At 32.7% G+C, this 16,906-nt stretch overlaps 1 protein-coding gene across 3 annotated transcripts in view; it reads left to right on the top strand.

Annotated features, from left to right (window-relative positions):
• The window catches only part of LOC140447836 (uncharacterized), a 301,409-nt gene that overhangs the window by 197,398 nt on the left and 87,105 nt on the right, over window positions 1–16,906 (top strand). Inside the window, exon 1 of one of the 3 annotated variants that reach the window (XM_072540726.1) lies at window positions 881–983. The exons of the other annotated variants lie outside the window; for them this stretch is intronic. The gene's annotated coding sequence lies outside the window, so the exon portion shown is untranslated. Of the gene's footprint in view, window positions 1–880; window positions 984–16,906 lie in introns of those variants that run through there. 3 annotated transcript variants of the gene reach the window in all.

Here is a 16,906-nt window from a genome sequence, read left to right as displayed (position 1 = left end):
ATAATAGCCTCTGTAGTATTTTTTAATCTATTAATAATAATTTTAGAGTATATTTTATAGATGGCATTTGATAGACTAGTCTTTATAGTTTTCGTGATATAACTTGTGGCGTTGGCGACATTTCCAATATTTTAGATTCCAGCCAGCATTGACAAGATATAAAAAATTCTTAAGCGTTTCAAAAAACCTCCATATTTTAAGAGTTCCATCTTTATTTGGTTTGCTGGTATCGCTGTTCTATTGTTTAATATTAGGGTGGCCTTCATAAGTTCTTGCATTGTTATATTGTGAATTGCACGTCAACTTTGTTTGTTGTTTTAAATACTCTTCTTCAATTGTAACGTATGGACGCTAAAAGTCACTTTGACGCGCCAAGAACTTTTCGATGTCATTCGAATGAGTTTGTGAACCGCAGTACACACAGGCATTACGCGACTGTCTAGAGGAACAAGCTCTCTGAAATTTGCCATTTTACATGGCATCTAGTGAAAGGCATCAAAATAAAGAAAAATATCACGAAAGAATCAGGGCGAGTCCTAGAACTTTTTATACCGCCATAATACTCAAATATAATAGAGCAATTTTACCAACATCGTCTTAGCGTATAAAATATAAATATACCCGAATACTTCAATTTACTATATCGCTACATCGCGGTAACCTGTACATACCTAATTTCAATTAAACACAAACAAACACGCAGAACTAAAGGATTAACATTATAGTAGGTGTTGCAATTACTATCTTCAATTTTTGTTTCCTACTAAATTGTTTACTACCTGACTCATACTTTCTGCGTTATCGTTTTAGTAGTTACATTAAGATGAGATAAGATCACAGGTACCTATTTAATCAACCTTCTCGAGCTACCGAATTTTCAGTTCAGTTTGTGCGTTTTAGTAAGTTGTTGAAAACAGTTTGTGCTCATCATTTATTATTCGTTTAATCGTGATTTTTCTGACAATTTAAAAATTGTGAATTATGTAAGTAATAAATATGGAATGTTTAATAGTTAAGGGCATTTATAATAGCAGTTTCTTGTTTAAATAATGTAATTATTAAGAATCCACAGGTCTTTTTGGAAATCGTCTTTTCGTTGTGTGTCCATCGTATGTCCTTCTGGGCAACAGCATTTTAAACATAATTCCTAGAGTCTTAAAACTGAGTATATAGGTTCTGATTAGTATAAAGAAGAATACTGATGGGGCAAGTAGTTCAAAAGTCATAAAAGCTACGAGTAACTCCAGATAGAAAGCATGGATAGACTTGAAACTTCAGATAGATATTTATTATATATTCAGCAAAGGAAATTTGAGACAACAGTTTCTTGTTTAAATAATGTAATTACTAAGAACCTGTCAGGTCCTTTTAGAAATCATCCTTTCTTGTCTGTCCTTCTGTATATTTGCCTGGCCGTCTCGGCGACAGCATTTTAAAGATAATTTATAGTTTTTAAACTTATTCTTCTTCCTTTGCCCTATGCATTTCGGACGTTGGCTATTAACAAGGCTATTTTGACTTTGTTTACGGCACCTCTGAACAGTTCGGTCGATGTTAGTCCGAACCATTGTCGCAGGTTATGCATCCATGAGTGTCGTCTTCTTCCCGGTCCCCTCATACTGTCGATTCTTCTTAAACTTATTACTGTATACTTATTACACTATAGTGTAAGGAAGGATACTGTTGGGGCCTGTAGTTCAAAAGTCATCAAAGCTAAAAATAACTCCGATAGAAAGACGAAGAGACTTAAAACTTCGGTTCGATGTTGACATTCAGCAAAGGTTTTTGGTACGTTCAATAATTCTGTAAATTTTTTTTAATATTTTCTTGTATAGGTGAATTAATTCTTCATATGCCTATACCATATCGTTTAGGTGTAAATATTTACTGATTGTTTCTCCATATCTAGACTTTAAACGACTTTATTATTAGCATAATAGTCTTTATACTTCGAAAAGGTCCTTTATAATAATGATGGATAACAATAATGGTTTGCAGAACCTAATGCAAGAACTAAATGCACACTGTTACGAATCTTCTGCTGAGATCAATTTGAAGAAAACTAAGTGTTAATCTCTTAATATTATAATTGAAGACCTTTCACCAAACAAAATCATTTTTTACTTATTTTTAAATCTTAAAATTAAATTTTTATATTTTTTTCGGAAGGAAGGACCACAAACGGTTTTTGAGTTTTTAAAATTTTTATGAAAAATCTGAGGCTTATGCCGTTTTATATAAAAAATTATATTGTAAAAAATTAACGTAAAATGCAATGGTAAAATAATTCAGTTGTTAATATTTTCAATATCTGAAAAATTATCAAAATGTTTAATGTCTTCCAGTAGTTCATTATCATTAGCTGGTAGAATCTGTTAGCAAGCACCAATTTCTTCATAAACTTTTAGGAAAGCAGGCGAAATAAACTGTTAGAGCTCGGAAATATTTTAAATTTTTTTCTGTTTAGTGGAATAGGATTACCTTTTTTTTATTGTATTGTATAATGGCTTTGGCATAGCCAATTAGCCAGACTATTTGTGGTAGTTACAATTTTTGATTTTATTACCTAAGCCTATTTATAATATAAATTTACAGGAAGTAATATGTTCGTATACACATTCAATTTTTGACATATTTACAATTTTTGATTTGAATACCTAAAACTACTTATAATTTAAATTTACAGGATGTTATGTATTCGTAGATACATTTTAATATCTGCTTATTATTTGAAAAAATAATTGTATTTAAATTGACAGGCAATGAACAATTTAGCTCAATTAGTTTTTCATACATCATTTTGATACTTTGTTTGTACTGTCCACACTCCAATATAAAGTGCTGCAGATCTCCCACTTTACCACAGGAGCAATATGGGTTATCAGTAATACCTACGCTGTGTTTGTGTGCAGGAGTGAATGCGTGGTTTGATCTTATTCTGTTTATTGTTTTTATAAATAACCTATTTGTCTCATATTTGAACCATCTCTCATTGGGTATTAGTGGTTGGCAAGCTCTAAAGTTTATTCCAGTTGTACTTTGGTTGTATAAACGTTGCCATCTTTGTTTGCAGTTGTTTCTAGTGATATTATCTATGTCTGCTACTGGAAGAAGTATGTTGTTTATATTATGTTTGGTTAAAGGATTACTTTATTTTGATTATAAATCTTTGGAAAGTAAAATTAATTTCCTCAAACCTTTCTTTCCAATATGCTTTACAGTGTTCATTTATAAGATGTTTGATATACATTATGTTAGGTTGTTTAGATGAAAGCTTGAGGCTTGGTATTTTGGAAAAGATCTGTATAGCTTTTTTAGTAATTTCGCTTTGTAGCTTCTTTTAAATCAGGAAGATTTAAAAATAATCAGATCGTTTGAATACAATCACCTTAAAGCAGTTTTTTTCTTTTAGATTTTCTCACTGCTTCATACCAGTTGTCTGGAGTATACACTTGTTCTAATCGATGACGCTTATATTTTTCAGTTATAGCGAAATCATGGTCACATTGTGTCTCCTATTACCAAGTTTTTGTACTCAGTAGAAATAAAAATGCCTTAAATTGTTGCCATAAATAAATTAGAGACCTATTTTGTTTTGGCAGCTGCAGTTAACTGTACACACTATACGCCTATAAGCAGTGGGTTTATTAGTTTTAAAATGATTATACAAAATGCTGGCAATTACATCACTATCCTGCTTGGCAATATTTTCTGGCACATGTACATGTAGGCCTTTCCACTAATACAGTCATAGATACCGAGGTTTGTGAGATGGATTGCAGAATAGAACGTTGCTTCCACTGTTAAATTTGGCAGTGGCATAGCCTATTGTAGGTCAAAGCTGGTCTTCCTGTAGCTTAAGCTTCTGTGTTGTGTTTCATTAGATCCTGCATGACCTGGGCCCGTCTTTGATGTAACTCCAAATCAATTTAGAATCAAACCGATAAAAAACTATTTTCCATTTACACACATGGGAATATTCCACTGCCATGTTGATTACTATTGTGGCTTGTCTCCTTCTGTTGTAGTATAAAGCAATAGTGACACAACAGGACTTCCTACAGCGGCGCTATCTATGAGAGAACAGCTGAACTCTTGTATGGGACATTATATAGTCTTACAGAGTGTGATTTCAACTTTAACTTATTTTTGACGAAATTGTCTCTTTTTCTCTTATGGTCCCAAGGTCTTCAATTGATGTGATAGATGTCTACAAATACTTAATAAGGCGGATAAAAGCAAACATTTCAAACTTAGTATACCTAAGATATTTGGATATTCTCGAAATAAGCCTAACGATGTTTCGCTCATAGGTGCTTCATACTCTTCTTTAAGAAGTTAATACAAATTAATTGGTTGCTTTTGAATTTTGGTCTGACATACGAGTCCTTCGAATATAGTAAAGAGAAATATTGTGAAATCTTTAAGTAATAAAGAAGATAATAAATAATGTTACCATCAAATAACGAATACTTGAGTATAATACAAATCGAGACATATGATGAAAGGGACCTTATAAACCGTACTAAACTCATACTAAGCAAAATGTGGAAAACGGAAAGAAGATCGTGAAGAAGAATCTCTGACAATTGTAAAGGAATGGTTCTAATGTAGCAGCGCACGGCTATTTAGAGCGTTTTTCCATGATGGTTTTCAAACTTTAATAAAAAAATGCATTAAGCCTGTCTTCTTTGTTATATTCTTAATGTTTTCCCTAATTGTAGGACTTTTTTCTCTATTCCTTAGTGAACATTTATTATCTTTGTAAAATTTCCAAATTTGGATTATTAGTCGAGCTGTATTATCAACCGAACCACAGATCCATTTATTTTGATATTGTCTTAAAGACATACTATTTACCTTTATCTATTAATTTTCGGTTGCTTCCGATGGTCCAATATCGTTTCGTCAGTTTATCTTATTTTATTACTTGATTATCATTTAGATTAGACCGATGAACAGGTTTTGCATATTATAAATGTTACAAGGGTTGACGTCATGTACTTTGATCTTCTATTTTTAAACCAATTCTGTATCATATTAGATTATATTTTAGCCACTTCTGAGTTGAAGTGTAAAGTGTCTAGTTGTTCAATCGGCCGTAAACAGTGAGTAGAGTACTTCCTTAATGTAAAAAATAATTGTAATTTGCTATCTGGTACTATTTTGGCATTTACAGAAACTTCCTCATCATTATAAGATCAGAATATACTAAAAATGGATCTTTTTGTTTATTAATAAAACTATCGTTATAGTTTTTCTATAAAACTATCTAGGTTCTACAGCTTCCGCTATCTTTTAATGATATATTATGCCTTTTTGGTCACTTTTCGGCACTGATTTCTTGTTCAACAGTTTGTTCAAAATATTCCTTAATATTTCCTATTTTTGATAATTTTTAGATCTTCTTAAATAGTAAGAAACATTGCTCAAAACAATTACTGAATCTATTGACATTATATCTATTATTTGCTTGAACCATTTCTCAAAAATAATAGGAAATTATCACTAGAACATCCATCTCTATTACCGATATGAATAATAATTATAAGTCTTTTTTTTTTCTTTGTGAGAAAGCGTTTTTATTTCCTTACACAATTTAGCTAGAAATGATTAACCATCGTTTAGCCAAGTCCAAACACTATTTTTTATTTCAATGACGGAAACCTCTTATCCTCCGTACATAATTTCGCCTCATACATCATACATACAATATTACCCTTTTCTTAATTTAACTAGTATACTTCCCGTGGTAGTTTTCAAATCCTATCCCAGTTTATATGAAGAACCATTTTCTTTTATTAGTTTTTTTTCGTCTTTGTTGCTAAGCCTTTCTGAAGATAGCTTTGGTTGCTTCACAGTCCCGTTGTCTTTTGAAATCGAAATGTCAAAATAAATATATTTTAAATTGAAATTGTGGTTAATTCTCATTAAAAATGGTATTATAACAACATTATAATGCCAGAAGGAAATAGCTTCAACAAAATATTTTTGGGATGTCCATTCCGAAAAGTTTTCATTTTTAACATTACAAAAATGTTAGAATTAGAATGTTTTCTCGACGAGACAAGTTGACAAGAAGTGTGTTTTAGAAAAAGTTCACGGTTGGCCTACAAGCCGGGTCTTAAAAATTCCATCTGTCTTGCGATTTTTATGAATAAGGGGCACCTTTTCCAGAAATAATTTTAAATACTGAATAATCGTTTTCTATTTTATGGTTTTAATCTTTAATCGTGAGATTTATTTGCAAAACTAGGAAAAACTGATAAGCAAAATATGAGAATGTTATAAGAAATATTTTATTTTTGTGGTTTTATCCTGAAATTAGTCGCTTTTTTATTTAGTTATGCAATTGCAGTCGTAAAAAATTAATGTACTAAACTGTAGGCCTTTCTTTCCTTTTCTCTCTCTGTCTCTAACCCTCTCTATCTCTTTCCCTATCTCTATCTTTTTCACTCTCTCTCTGTCTATATATATATATCTTTTCGTAGATACACGTCGGAAAATTTTGTCGCTGTTTATTGTTTGTATTTGTTTCTGAATTGTTCAATTTTTTTTATTTGTTCTATTCGTTCCTTGCATACATATAAATTGATTTCTTTGAAATGTTTCTTTGTAATTATTACAATTTCGGTTTCCTATATATTCAGTGATAGATCAGACTCTCAATTTGTTTCTATTTGCCTAATAATCTCTTAAGATCGTCGATATATTTGGCAATAAGCGCCGAGTCATCTTTAATTTGGATATTACAAATGATTGATTACAATCGAGATTATTTGAATAGGTTGAGAAAGTTCTACAACTAGCGGTGACCAGTGATAAAAATGAAGACAATGTTAACGATTAAAAAATGAACAAAGTTCAGAATATTGACACATTAATCAATACAGTTTTTAGTTTTGTAATACGAAATGTTTATTTTCAACAAATATTTCTAGAAACCAATAAAATTACCCACTTAAATTACGGAAAATAACAATTCTCGTACTTCGTTGAGTAAAAATTATAATTTTGTAATTGGAAAATATTACTATTACTTAAGATTTCGAAATAGTCACACATTAAGGGTTATTATTCATTATAGAGTTATTTTGGAAACAATGTAGAAACATCACGTTAGTCTAGCTAATTTAATTTTGATTTGATAGTACAGTAAATCAGTTGTGACGATAAAATTTAAGTTTGTCATGAATTTTTTGTTTAATTTCAGCTTTTATTAGACAATGTCCCTGTTTTTTAAATAGAAAGGTCCTTCGATAACTACTTTTGCCGTACATAGTGAACTAGATTACTAAGAAGTAAACTTCGAAAATTGATACACTATGCTCGAAGGACCCGTTGCTCAGTTCTAATAGATTATGAGCAATTTCGTTTATAGAGGTGAAATACAAAAGAAAAAATAGTTACAAAACAACAAAAATGAAACAGGGAGGAACCTTTTGTTGTGAGAAGTTATCCCAATAGAAGGGTATATGTCGTTTTTGTTAGATGCCTTGTTAATCATGCTACTGTGAAAGCCTATCTTCATAGATTTAATTTAAGGGAAACAGAACTCTGTAATGGTAACACCGACGATATCGATCATTGTGATCGACATATATTATGATGCTGCTATATAATAAGTATTTATTGGAAAATCTGACAAAAGAACAAATACCTCTTCCTCAAAGTCAATCTTCTATTTTATATATCTCTCGTCGTAACATTAGGCTTAACCAAACTTTTATGGTTATTAAAAAATTACTAAAAGAAAAATTTAGTATGGAATGTGTAATGTGAATGTATAAATCTAGCTTTGTTCCCTCTGTCTACATGTGTTTGGTAATAATTTATTGGGAAATTGGTTTCCGTTATTATTTTTTTTGATTTTTTTCACTATTCCTAGGTTACAATAATACAAACAAACGATAAATCTGTGGTTAAAATCACAAAACAACAAAAAATTTTTAATTTTCGGAGATTTGACAGACATTCGGTAATACTCGAAACAATTTGGATAACGTTAAGGGAATTCGTAAACGCACGCAATGTTACGGAGACCCGTTAACGCAAACGTGTGTATTCCTCTACTGCGCACGAGTAGCTGTCAAATTATACGTTAACGTTAACGTTTTGCCCTGCACTTTAATTCCCTAATATGTAATCCCTTGTTGGTACTAAATATTTACTTTAAGTTGGTTAGGGTCCTGAATGTAACGAATCAAAGTATGATTTTTCGATAATCTACTGATTCTTCTGGTACTGATGTTTAAAATATATTTTTAATTTACCTCTAAGCAAAGTACTATTTTGTTAACAAATCCAATAGGTCAATACATCATTAACAAATTCAAGTAGTCAAGTACATTATCGTGGCTGAATGGATCAATTTATCCAAAACCATTAATTAAATAAAAAAAGGTATTTGTACAAATTAGTTGCGCTCAAATAATATAAGAATACTTAAACTCGCAATCTACTATTACGTCAACATCGACTTATACTTTGCTTCGACGAAGATTAATTAATCGGCTTCTTCTAAAATCAACCAACATTTTTTGGTTTTAATTCGCATCTTATGTTGGAGGAAAGGAACAACCCCAATAGTCGTTAAAATCTCTATTACTTTTTTATTGGCTATGATACTCTTGTATTTATGATATAATTATTTTATTATATTATGATGTACTTAATATTCTCCAGTCTGAAATTACTGCAGTCGGTTACTACTATTAAATTTTGTTTGGTTAATAAATTTGGATCTAATGGTTTGAAAATGAAAAAATACTCAGCGCGTTGCCATAATTGCTTACAGCCGGGCAAGAACTGAATCGTTTAGGTCACTTTATTTCTGATCACGATTATTTGGAAGTATCCACTAGTAAGTGTTTACTATACTATATAGCAAATTTAATCCTGATTTGTTTGATGGAAGTAATGAGAAAAAAATGTAAATTATACCTTTTGTTACTCAGACGGGGTCATATTTAAATGCACGGTATATTTGTGTAGATCTAATCGAAAAACAATAACAAAAGTGCTTCCGCAATGACAATGTTTTGATTTAAAACAAAGTGCTATAATTGGTATGTAGTAAGGACGACATCAATAGCACATTAGAAAAATTGTTTATTATTATCGACAAAACCCTTCGAAAAATTAAGCTCTAATAAAATTAAGCATAATTGGCGCTTGTCAACGAAACAATTAATTAATCATTTATTAACGTATATATTTATACGAGACAACTTGTTATTACAGCAGCAGAGTGGAACATGAGCTTTGTGGATCATACCAAGGCCTTTAACATTATTAAATAAGGTACACCGTGGAAATTATGAAAGAGGTCATAAGTTAATAATTAATCTGGAACAAATAAAATTTCTGTATATTTATTGCACATGCTTCACCCCAATGTGTCTGTCTATTGCAGATAAAGCGGCGTTTGTTCTCGTAAACTTCATTACATTGTCAGCTAAGGGTTGAACGTTAGTACCTTGTTTAAGCTTACGCTTCTTCAAAGAGTTTTTGCCGGAGTTTTTGAGACCGTGAGCAACGTCAGTTACGAGTGGGTAGTTTTGGGTAGTATGCTGCTAGTAGAGCAGGGACTTTGAAGGTGGAAGTGTTTGTAAGAAAGAAGCATTATGTGGAAGAGTTTTTGGGTTAGCCAACCAAGCCATGAGAAATTTACCTCTGGTGTCACTAGCTATACAAAGGGAACGGCTCTTGAATCAGCGTTTTTTGGCGTGCAGCTATTTTATCTGCGATATTTGAGGGGGTTGTTTCTAGGGTGCCGTAATACTCATCAGGAAATTCATTACCAGCGAAGTATAGAAGCTTGGCTGGAGAGAATGAAACTTCTGTGGGGGAAGCCTGGTGAGTATGTACCCTAGGCGATGGCAAGGAGTCTTTAGAGTTTGTTCTGCTGTGTTGTTGGAGCCAGTTATTGTGCGGAAGACGTATCTTCCGCTAAGAGTGCGGATTCTTTCCTTTATTGTTGTAATGTTCGCAAGTTGGTGAATGAATGCCGACGTATAATGCGCATATTTCCTCGTGCACTTTCTTAAGATTTTCTTTTCTGTTGCCAGAATGGTGTTGGTAAAGTAAATAAGACACACGCCTTGTACTCGATAGTGGGCCCGATAAAAGTCTTGTAGATGTGCAAGAGAATTTTATTTGATGTGTTGCCAAATTTTCCAGCTAGTGCTCCTAGAAGATTAGCTCTTCTTCTTACCCTGTCCAGGGTGTTGTTGATGTTAATGTCCCAACTGGAACTCCTACTAAAATGAACTCCCAAATAGGACACCGAGTTTGTGAATTTGAGATTCTCTTCTAGGAGGACTATTCAGTCCCTCCCAGCATTACGACTGTGAGTAGATTTGAATAGGATCATTTGAGTTTTTGTAGGATTAAATGTAACTTTCAATCTGTTGCACCACCTAAAAATTCTGTCCAGCAGGTTTTGCGCCCTCTCGAAAACAGATGTATGCCTCAACGTCCCACGATATGTGAAGGCGGTAAGGAGTGCAGTATCGTCAACATACAGCAATATTGACTCTGGTTTATTTGAAGGGAAGATGTCACTGTCACAGATGTAGACTATGTATAATATTGGTTTTTGTAATTTTAATTGGTTTGGTAATAGTATTGGTAATAAGCTTTTGGAATAAATGGTATGGATAACGTGTTAGCGACCTTAACACGAATTGCCAGATTGGAGAGATAGGAATGTATTTTTTGCGATGGGTGTAGGCAGTCCAGTAAGGTGTGGCTTTTCAATCAGACCTGTGTGCAAAAACCTAATCAAAGGCCTTCCAGACACCTAGGAAGATGCCTATTGCATATCTATTATTTTGTTGATGGATTGTAATATGAAGGTTACTGCTTCAATCAATGCATTGTATACGGATCGTTCAGCTTTGAATAAGAATTGGAAGCTTGGGATGATAAAGTGTGTCTATAAATTTTTAGAGTCTCTCTTTAAGAATCCTCTCGTCATTATTTATTAGAGAAATTGGTCTATAGGATTCAGTGCTGGTTCGGGATTTCCCTGCTTTGGAAATCATGAATGTGCTACTTTCCAAGGAGTGGTAAATTAACACGGCGAGAAGTAAGCATTGATGATGCTGATAAGGAACGATATAATACTCTCTAAGAGTTTTTTGAGGCATCTGTGTATACCATCTCGGGCAGAAGATGTGTTTTTACCAGAGTTACACATCTGCCTGAGGATGTCCTCTAGCACAGGAGCCACCGGATAAGCATGGGCCTCCATGCGTGGTGGAGTATTGTAGAGTATGATTTCCACTCTCCGTTCTGCTTCCCTTTTAGATCGCTCATTAAAATTTGGATTATTTGGGGAGATGAATGCGGCCTGGAGTGATTTTTTGAATATATCAGTGTTATCTTGTGGATTGTTGATAATAATGTTATTGAATTTGAGATGAGATGGCTTTGTGTTTTTTGTCTGGTTAGGATTTTGAATTTGGTTTCAAATTTTAAACCATCCAGGTAATCAAGGCTGGCCGTAACTTACCTTCAATGCGATCTAAAAGATGTAACTATATTAGCCCAAGATAATAAAGAGACGTGAGTTGTGGGTGCGCAGTGGCAAAATTCGAAAAAGTGTGGTAAACTTGGCAGTTATTTTTGTGCAGTATTGTAAGGTTGTTATATGCATACGGCAAAACGAGACCTTCACGACAAAATTAATTGTACAAATTAATTCAAAATGTTTTTTTTTTGCTTTTCCGGATAGCTTTGGTCAATTAAATGCTCAATAAAAACTTTAAAATTAAAATCAGCTATCCGAGTATTTTTTTTTTTACTTTTTAGAACACCCAGTATAATATTAGAATGCTCTAGTTTCTAACATGCACTATCAAATAATCGTGGAAATATTTATTTAACAAAATTTCACAGTACTTTACTAGGCAAATAGCAATTAAAATTTTACAGTTGTTCACGTCGTAGGAAAGTCTACATTGCGGCATTTCACTTGGAATTCTTTGACATAATGATTATGCTTTACCAGGCAGAATAATTATCCTCAGATAGTTCAATACCGCTTTTAATTTAAAACTGAAACACTTCTGTGCAGTTACATAATAGACTTTTGTGTTGCGGTGAACGGGCAATTTTGGAATTTTTGCATTTGCAAACTGTAACTGCTACTCATCACGAAATAACAATGATTAGAAGGAAATATGCGCTCGGTTAAAGTATGGAAGATGAAATATACAATAAGGTTGAAATAATAATAGGAAATTATATACGAGTAGTTTATATTAGAGCTCTTAAGATTTGTTGCGGTTTTTATTGGTTTAAATTTGTTATTTTTAGGAATATTAATCTCAAGAATAGGGGAAAACGGAGCTCTGAAACAAAATATCTTAAATATATATAATATTATATGTATATTTTCTTCGCACGCCTTTTTGAGTTTGGAAATAACTATTTTAATTTTTAAACCATTTGTTAAAACATTTAAACAAACATTTGTTATTTTACACAATATTTTCTTTGATAATATATTGCAGACGGTAATATTTATAACATGTTAATGCTCATAACATGTTAAAGGTATTTTTGGCTTTTCGTATTGGGTTTTTTTTTTACTGGCCTTTATTCATTTTACTTTTTTTATCTCTTTTAATTAACTTTTGTGAGTAGTCCATCTTAGAAGCTGTACGATATAAGCAACGTTACTGTAGGATACAGTGCCAACGCAAGTAGTCAGAAAAGTCTTGTCTCCTCTATCTTGTGTAATCAGGTAATGGATGAACTGATAGCTAGACTCAGTAACGACAGATATCATCGGATGACTTGGTCATCCTAGGCACAGTCGAACATAGAATGGAACAGGTTTTAGTTGTAAACTGTTATAGAATAGCCTTCAAATATAGTGCCTAATATAAGCCCAACAATGTCCAAATTATGTCCAAAATCACGAAATTGACCAGGAGATAGAATTAAAAATTTGAGAGTCATTAGGTGCTCTAAAATTAAATGGCCACGAATAAACACATATAATTTCACAAGTATCAAAGAATTCCAGTATCTAGGTGCCCCTATAACTCACGACAACGTTAACAGCGAAATACAGGCATGAATACAGAAAGATAACAGAGGCTTCTACGCAGTGCAAGAAGTACTGTATTACATACTGAAGTCAAGTATGGTGTTAAAACCATCGAAAATCCAAATGTAGAGAACAGTGATTAGACCACTCTTACCATTCGACTCATAAACCTGGACCATAACAGAACAAAACAAACTATTGTTAAGTCGTTTTAAAGGCATAATACTAAAAAATATATATACACTTCTCCAAGAAATTAACGCACCACTTTGAAATATTAAACTATTTTATTAGCGTTAATAAAAATTTCCATTGTAATGTTATATTTTGCAAGCCTCGTGTATATGCTATTCCTACACTCTATATTAATTGACTGTGCTTTATCGCTATAGTTTTTTTTTGCAACAAAACAAAACGAAGCAGAAAATGTACTAATTCTATAAATATACTAATTTCCAAGTGTTCTCGAATTTTATTCGGCTACTGTTTAATTGTTGATTATTGTTAATTGTGTTTATTATGGAGCGTCAATCACGTAATTTAACCCGAGATGAATGTGCCTAAGCAGTGATACTGTCGGAAGAAGGTTGGAGTTACCGAAGAATTGGTCGTCGGTTTAATGTGTCCTACACATCCTTCTCACGGGTGTTAGAAAGATTCCTCGAAACAGGGAATCATACTCGCAGACCAGGGCAAGGACGAAACCGGGTAACTACCCCTATTCAAGATCGATTTTTAAGAATTTTTGCTCTTCGACAACGTTTTGTAACACATCGAAGTCTACAAATTCAGCTTCGAGACGTGCATGCTATACAAATTAGTACTGAAACTGTTCGCCAGCGACTTAGGGAATACAACTTAACACCTAGGATTGCCGCCCGAGGTCCTCTATTAACTGCAGAGCATCGAAGGGGGAGACTACATTTTGCCAGAGACACGTTAATTGGTTAGAGGCTGACTGGGAACGAGTGCTATTTACTGATGAATCCTGATTTTGTTTGTACAATAACGACAGACGTGTTCGTGTGTTGCGACGACCCAACGAACGATATGCTCTATGTAACTTCTCACATACCACATTTTTTGGTGGAGGATCCGATATAGTGTGGGGTGGTATTTCTTTGACCGCACGTACGGACCTAGTGGTCATACAAAATGGAACTGTTACAGCTGAAAGGTACATATTGAAGATCCTGAAGCAACATGTAGTACCATTCGCTCCTTATATCGGTGAAAATTTCTTACTAATGTAAGATAATGCCAGACCTCACGCTGCACAGATCGTCAGAAATTATCTAGAAGACGTAGAAATTAACACTACGGAATGGCCAGCATACAGTCCGGATTTAAATCCGATTGAAAATCTCTGCGATATTCTTGGTAGGCGATTAAGAGCGACACCGATCCAACCAAACAACTTACAGGAAGTGGGAGAGAGGCTTTACAGATTTGGAGAGAACTAGATCAAAATGAAATACGGCAATTAATTTTAAGTATGGGCCAACGATGTGAAGCTGTTATACGTAGTAGAGGTGGAAACACTCGTTATTAAGACTTTTTTCATATTTTAGTTTACTTTTCTTGTCATTATTTTTTTAGAATTTTCCGTTTTATTTTTTTTTTCTCCTGTACTTCAAAATTTTCTGATGATTAGACAAATTGTTATAATTACTAATAAAATGTAGAATAAAACTGGTGAAATTTTATTTTTTATTCTTTGCCTGTTTACAAATAAAATTGATTTATTAAAGTGGTGCGTTAATTTCTTGGAGAAGTGTATATGAAATAAAAATGTTGATAGGATAATCGGTAATTATCGAATTAGAACAAATGAAGAACAGGAAACCATGTATAACAAAATAAACAACAAAACTTATTTTGACCTAATCTTCTTCTTTTTGACCATTTTGAGCTGTTTTTCGTTACAACTTGGACTCAGCAGATGGAAAAAATATGAGATTTACTACCCAAACATCTCAGGTGGTAAGAAGATAAATAGTGGACGCTTATTCAGAAATGCGTAGCATCTTAAGAAGTACCTGAAGAAAATGGACATGTTTACTATTAAAATTATGAAAAACATAGGAATACGTAAATTTCACGAAAGAGCACAACTAACAGTTTTATTAAAACGGACAATGGACCGACAGATATGAATAAAAGAAGTAACGTGAAAAATTTTGTATATCTATGGGTTGATTACATTTAAAAGGGTTAAAAATAACCAACATACTAATTTTAAGAAAATTTTATTTCAAAACATTTACAGTGGGTAAAATGTGAAAGTTAATAATACCAGTAAATAATTAATTAATCAAACTAAATGCTGATATCTTGCATCAACATCGCACTGATATCATGATTACATATGCATTTGGGATTTCCTGTGATTGTATTTTTGTAAAAAATATCATAATGTTTATCTCTTGTTTTATTAAAACACTTTTGATATATGAATTTTTGAATTTAAATGTTTTGTTTGCGATGTAAGCTTTAATTTTAAAATAACACAAATACATAATAGTAAGATAAATACTTATTTCTATTTTTTGCCGTTAATATAGTTGTTCGTGTAACCAAGTTATGTTCTATTATTGGAGAGTATTTTACTTACATGGATCTTATCTATGCGAACGTTAGAACGTGGCGAAATTGGGCGAAAATAATCCAGAAAATAAAAAATACATTTTCAAGTAATTTTTCTCGTTATTTGCTAAATTCAGAGATACCAATTTGTAATAAGAAAGACTTCTCAGAAAGCAGACAAACTTTTCATAAGCAGACAACTTTTTTCACTGAATATAAAATTAGTCCAGTTAATAGTAGTTTAAATTTAAAATCGCGACTGAATCCCACCGTTGCGTTAGCCGCCATCTTGAATTTAAGGAAAACCGTTTTTACTCAATTCTTCCGCCATTTTCAACTTTTCAACAGTTTCAGTTGGTACTCTTTTTATCTAAAAGTAGAAAATGGCAGAGATAGTGAGCAAAAACGGTTCTAACTTGGCTAAAGTCAAGCTGGCGGCTAACGCAGCAGCAGATATCTGTCGCGATTTTAAATTTACACTCTTTTTTTAACCGCCCTAACGGTTAGAATAATAAAATTTGGGGCAGCTCGCTATGTAAAGTCAAATGCTATCCCGACTGGACTATAAAGAATTTGAGGATCAGAGATACTATAGATTAGAAAGATTTTCTGTTGATAACTTATTTTATCTAAAAAAGCTAATCGAAAAATGACGTTTATAGATCTCAGAAAAGCTATTGATAATATTCCAATAAACAACCTCTAGGATAAGAAAACTAACCACAGGAACAACTGGTAGAAGACGAAGCCGAGGCTCACCACGAATTTAGTGGTTGGATGTAATTGAGACTAACTAGGGGTATTAAAAATCAGAAGACGGCAACAGGTTACCAGAAACCGAACAAAATGGCGACGAATCTTGGAGCAGGCCATGATACACAAAAGATTTTCAAGCCAAAGGTGATGATAATGAAGACCAGAATGTTCAGAATACTTTCAATTTAACAAGAGTCTGAAATGACATCTATTTGCAGCGACAAAGTACGTGCAAGAACGAGTAAACGCAATAGTTTTTGATGAAAATGCTGCTGATACATCCTACAACATAATATGAAAATAAATAGAATTAAAGTTAATATGAATATAGAGACATAACTTAAAGATTTCGTAGAGAAAAACGGCTGTTGTTGTCTGTTTATATGAGAGTTATGAAAAATACTAGACTATAAATAATACAAATTTTTTTGTACTCCAAACAGACAAAGAAAAGTGAAAGATCAAAGAAATCATGTTATATACGTTATTGAAGCCATTAAT

This window comes from Diabrotica undecimpunctata, chromosome 8 (genome assembly GCF_040954645.1).
Source record: "Diabrotica undecimpunctata isolate CICGRU chromosome 8, icDiaUnde3, whole genome shotgun sequence".
Classification (NCBI taxonomy): Eukaryota; Metazoa; Arthropoda; class Insecta; order Coleoptera; family Chrysomelidae; genus Diabrotica; species Diabrotica undecimpunctata.
This window is presented reverse-complemented; position numbering and strand designations above follow the sequence as displayed.